Below are 6000 nucleotides of genomic sequence, written 5' to 3'. Positions count from 1 at the left end.
AAAGAAATTACAAACAAATACATTAGTTTTCAAAGCAGTCAGAAGATTTCTAGCTCTTGCCTGCTTTTGGATTATGATCTAGAATATTGCCTGAGTTGCTTCAATTAGAAACCTGAGATGCTATGGTGATGCGTGCAATAAAATGCCATTTCTAACTGTGTATTCTAAACCCAGGTGCGTTAATTAAAGAAAATTAAGGGTTTGTCAGGCAGAAAGCCTGTGCTGGCCTGTAGAGGTTCCTGTCCCCCAGCTGTTAGTCAGGGTCCTTCATTTCAGATGTGGTAACAGAGCGAGATCCATTGCTGCACTGCGTCGGAAAACAAGGTCAATTGATGGTGACTCACATGAACCCACGTTACTCTGCTTCACAATGGGCTAACAGCACATGCACAGTGAGCTACTGTGTCTCAGCTGACAGGCTGGAGCAGCCAGCTGGACTGTGCCTCTCGTATCGTGTCGCAGCCTGGGAGGCTCAGTCACAGCATGATTTAGCTCTGTAAACTCCACAGCGCATCGTTCTAGGCACATAATCTGCAAAGATGTGTCTCCAGATCAGAGTCATGAGAAAAGAGCCACATAACAAAAGGCTTGGTTTATTTATAGATAGAGCAAATATCAACAGTATGAAAATATGGCTAGGGAAAAATACACATGTGAATATTTAAAGGACACAAATATTAATGAACAAGTAAACTGTTTTTCACAGTGCAGATAGACACTGGTAGGAGTGGACAGGGCTGCATCCTGAAAAAGAGTTTTTATTTCTTGATTATTGCATAAATTGCAAGCAAACAGCTCTCAGTCAATGACAGAGACCCAGCTGTGCTCGATGTGATCCCACATGTGGCCTGTGGCAAGTAACTCAGGTTTTTGCATCTCTGACTCAGAACTTATTTATTTCATGGGGGGCTGTTATGAAACTCAATTAACACTTGCAAAGCTTTTGGATGGCAGTTACAGCGTAAGTGTGAGCTGTTATATAATGGGATGAAATTAAGGACAGTGAAGTCTGATTATCAAGGAAAAGAAATCCTAACAATGTAATCTGTTAGATTGGGGAATAATGCCATAGGGGAAGAAGTGGATGACTCATTGCTTGAGTCAATTAATTCTGGGCTGGATGTGGCACCAGCAAATATAATGTAGGGCACAACCCTCTAGTAAGAGAGATATGGCACACATGACCTTATTTCTGTGATCTTGTGCTTGGCTGTACAACCAACTAAGATTATATGAGCTCATATAAACTTTACATCATTTCTCATGTGTTTCTCATGTGTTTAAGGACTCTCAAAACATTGTTGTGGTCTGCGCTCAATTGATGAATACTTAATATACTGAAGTACTGGAGATCATTAGCATTCCTGAGGTTGTCTGGCATGCTTTGTTTATGCAGTGTGGAAATGGGAAATATTTCTTTCAGCCTTTATGAGCTATTGGCAGTGTCACCTCTTATAACCATCAGCCTACCAATTATTTGACGAAATATGCTGATTATTGAAATTGCACTGTTAATAAGCATCAGTGCCAGAATATTATTAGGACCTAGAGCCTGTGCCACATGAAGGACACAGACCGTGTAGTGGATGTTGTGCAATGGGTTGATTCTCTTCCCTAAAACACAGAATTTGTGGACTTACCTCTCCTTGCTATCTTCCATATCCTTTATAAATACAAAAGGTTATAAAGACAAAATAAATATAAATTATTTATTATTTATAAAAAAATTATTATAAATACAGTATAAATATTGGTTATAAATACAAAATTTCCCCCCAAAACACCTTATTTATCTACTTATGCCCTTGCTAGAAACTGGGGATGGATTGCTAGGTTTTAAGAGGATTTTAGGAGATTTTAAGGAAGGATGGGGAAAATTGAACTCTTTTTTTAAGAGGCAACTCACAAGCCTATGATCCAGTCACATCCAACCTCCCTTGACTAAGTTTCTTTGTTAGTAGCCTGCTTCTCTTCCTTGTTTAAACCATGAAAGGCAACAGGCACTTCTTGAGCATGATGTAGATTTTCAGCATCTCCATGAAAGGATCTTATCTTCACTGAACAAAAAACCCGTCTGAAACATATCACTTGCTGATATACCTAAGTGTGCCTTGATCTGGACTGTGTCCATTTACAGATATTTGGGAAAACAATCTCTGAAGACATAGCCTGGCAGACGTGCTTGAAGAAGTAATTCAGTCACTAAGTTTGAGTGACCCTGACATGCATTTGCCATCTTCTGCTCAGGTCCAGAATACGGTAGCAATACACAATGCAATAAAACTAACCTGATGGTGTCGTGCTTGACCAGGTATATAATTATAATTGAAAACTTCTGGGCTGCTGTATTGATGTCCATTGGTACATTTATTACCTTGCTCCCTAATAATTTCCATCGGTTCACAAATGTTTTGTGTGGTATGTACCATCACAACATAACAGGGTCTGTTCCAGTGGCAGACACCAACTCACTTGCCCTGGGTTTGTTGTCACAGCTGCCTTTGCAAAGTGGCCTGTCTCCTTATTTCCTGCTTAAGGGGTTGCACCATAGGGAGGGATGATCCTCACCAGTGATTGAAAAGTACTTTCTGCTCCCCCTGCACACAGGGGTTCCCCATGGCACATCAGAGCCAGTCCAAGGCCACTGACCAGGCAGACCCCTGATGTGGCCAGCCCAAGGCCAGCCTGCAGCAACCAGCCAGACATGGCAAAGCTGCTGCTGCTGAATATTTGCTGCGGTGATCTCATGGTGATGTGATGACATTAAGTTGAACAAACAAAGCAATGGCTAATTGACTCATCAGTAAACATTCAGCTAAACAGAATTAAATGGAGAGAAAACTCAGTGAAATGATTTAATAGGAAGCTCCTGTTGACAGGGTTTTATTAATTATATCTTCACACAGCCAAGGAGGTACAAAATGAGAGACCGGAAAATATTCAAAAGGTTGTTGGAAAGAGCCATCGAAGTTTCAGGACAGGGTGTTGTTTTCTTCTCGGCTTTTTTTTCTCTGCTTTTTTTCTCCAAAAGGTAACACTAGTTTCTTTGAATGAGAATTTTTTAATGTTTTTTCATTTATAAGCTGAAAAAAAAATACATTCTGTAACAAACAGGTTGCCAGAAACACGCATCTTACACACTCCCCCCATTAACATAAACCACCATTTCTAAACTATCCAAAATAAAAGCCAATCTTCATGTAACTTAACCAAATTTTAATAGGCAGTTTTCAACTTCTAGTCAGTATTTCAGAGAAAAGAAGGCCTCAAACCCCATAATTTTATTCAAGGCAGGACCTCTTTTCAACATTAGCTCTACACAGAGGCAGAAATTTCATTTAAAAGTTTACCTCTTCTTGAGGCTGTTTGAATATAGCACTTCTCACACACAATTTCTGAAAGTATTTTGATATGACCCTATAGATATAATTATTACAGAACATGTCTTAATGAACCATTTCCATCCTGTCATAAGCCTTAGAAACTTTATTGCTGTGATGTGTCTTTTAACTACAACTTTGTAAAAATAAATGTTAAAGTTCAGAATGAAAATTTCCAATAGTAAGTATGGCCAGGCTATTACCCTCAAGGCAGAAGCCCAGCGGGGAATGCCGGCCGGCCAGGATAGCTCAGCGGGGGGGCTCAGGCAACCTAGGCAAGCTATAGTGATTTGCAGCCAGCTCTTTTGTGATTTCAGCTCTTTCAGCTTGCCAGGTGCCGCCCAGGTGCCACCGCAGCAGCAGATGCAGAGAGAGAGGGAGAAGCGCTGTATGGGTTCCGCAGGGTTCTTTTATTCGGGTCTCCGCGAAGGGTCCAGTGACAGCTCTTCTCTCCCGAACCGGGCAGAGTTAGGGGTTTTTATACCCTACAGGGGTTTTGAAAACTGTCCAATAGTAAGGGTCAGGGGAAAGTGACCTATGGGCTTACAGGGAGAGAGCAGGGTCTGAAAGACAGAAGAGAGGGGCTTCTAAAGCCTTAGTCATGCTGACTTTGGCATTTCCTAGCTCTCAGGCCTCTGATCGCCAAGGAGGCCGTGCAGGCCCTGTGCCTGCTACAAGTAAGGGACCTGTATCAGTTTAAAAGTGGTAAGTCTCCATTTTGACAGCCTCAGCTGCTACTTCCATTTTCATGTTCCCAACAACACCCTACCAGTTTTATGAGCAGCTGTGTTAGCACCATGCGTTTTTCAATGGCATTTGTTGTGAGAGATGTCAGCTTCCCACAGCAGTGCAGGCCTGCAGTGATCACACACCTCTCAAAACAGCTACAGAGGCATTCCCTCAAAACTGGCCATTGCAACATTGAGCAGAACCTACTCATGTTCCTGGTTATTTCTGCCAGATTAATCCCTGTCTACTACCTGGAAGACAGCTGCAGCCCCATCCAAAATTCACCTTCTTCCTCCTGGAGAGCAGTGTACAATTACTCCATTAGCAGAATAATTTCCTCTTGACACCTGCCTGTATGCAGAGGACCAAGGATTTCCACTGGCCTCTGGTTGTGGGAGAATGAACCCAGGAAAAATTTTACCTTCTTTCAGCATAGCTATAATAATCCTCTGTGTGTAACATGATCACCTGTGGCAGAGTTCTTTGATTTTACTTCCTTCTCCCTTCACATCCAGGCACCTGTTCTACCATAGTAGCTCTTTTTTCACATTTCCAAGTTCATCTCCCTCTCATTTCCAAATACAGTGGTTTTAATGCATGAATTAGCTAGCCTCCTCTCCTTACATTTGTACCGTCCTTCCTTCTACCTCCTCCTGATCTCCCACAACTTCCAGCCATACCACTACAGAGCTGACAAAATCCTTTCCATTGCTCTGACCTCAACCCCTTCTCCCCTGAACCTCTTTATTTGCGAGGGCTTCTTCAGCAGTGTTAACAAGTTTCTTCCCGGGGGATTCTTTCACTCTGCCATTATCTGACAGCACCTTCTCTTCTTTCCTTACAAAGAATGCCCCATGACAACCCCATATTCTTTGCGTTGTTATCCTGGCCATTTTTTAAAATAAAAATCTGTTCTGGCACAACTGTGTTTCTTTTCTCATGGTGGGGGGAATGTTTTTATGTTTACAGCCCTTTCTGGCAAGGACCTGTAGTCAGAATCTAGATTAAACATACCAAGATGTTTATGCCATTATTACGCAGGAGAAGCAGATAGAATATGTGGAGGATAAATTTTGAATTGTGGTAATACACAATGCATGGACTAGTTCCTTAATCTTTGCAAGAAAATAATTCCTCCTCCTTAGAGGTCTACACAATAAACATCACCTGTCTAAACCTTCACAATAATCACTTGCATTATTTTAATCAGAGGAATAACCTTATGCCTTTAAACCTTGATTAAAAATAATTACCAACTATAAAATGTTCCTAATGTTTGTGTTTGGAACACCTTCTGATGGCTCTGTGGCAAGCCAAATGAAATCCCTCAGGTGTGCTAAAAACAAAGGAGTCCAAATGACTCAGAATCTGCAGTCTGTGTGGAGTCTGTGACTTCTAAGCCACTGTTTAAGCTCAGGGGGTACTGAAGATCTTCAGTGGAAAAGACAGTGCTGCTGCTCCGTCTGCTGTTGAATGTCCATAATACTGACAAATTTTGATTACTATTACTTACACCACTAATGAGCACTGGCTTCTGCTTTTCCCTTTCTTGCTATTGATACTACATGCTCCCAAATAGCACATTTATTTTATTGGTCGGATGGTTTCTATGTGTGATCCAAGGTTTATGGAAGTCAACAGAAAATACTTTTCAGTCTGCTTTCTCAGGAAGTAACTATCTCAATTTAGATGAGTTTGGTAAGTTTGCTTGGTATAGAACAAATGATGCTCTAATTGATACCCTCAGCAAGGTGATAACGAATAGATTAAAAAGGTTAAAATGCCTTTGACTAAGGTGAGTGAAATGTCAGGATGTCCTAGGTAACAGAGTAGGCTCAGACCTTGGTGTTTAGGTTACTGCCATTCTGTGCATGAATAGGAAATCCTTAAT

The 6000-nt window shown here is 41.3% G+C and overlaps 1 long non-coding RNA gene across 4 annotated transcripts in view; it reads left to right on the top strand.

Moving 5' to 3' along the window:
* Positions 1-3784: 3784 nt before the first annotated feature.
* LOC135295515 (uncharacterized) overlaps positions 3785-6000 on the top strand; it is a 59085-nt gene continuing 56869 nt past the window's right edge. For all 4 annotated transcript variants that reach the window (XR_010357638.1, XR_010357636.1, XR_010357639.1 and 1 more), the window contains exon 1: positions 3785-4085. This is a non-coding gene — a long non-coding RNA (uncharacterized LOC135295515). The remainder of the gene's footprint in view (positions 4086-6000) is intronic.

Source organism: Passer domesticus, chromosome 2 (assembly GCF_036417665.1).
Source record: "Passer domesticus isolate bPasDom1 chromosome 2, bPasDom1.hap1, whole genome shotgun sequence".
NCBI lineage: Eukaryota > Metazoa > Chordata > Aves > Passeriformes > Passeridae > Passer > Passer domesticus.
The sequence above is the reverse complement of the archived record's forward strand: the minus strand, read 5'-3'. Positions and strand labels throughout refer to the sequence as shown.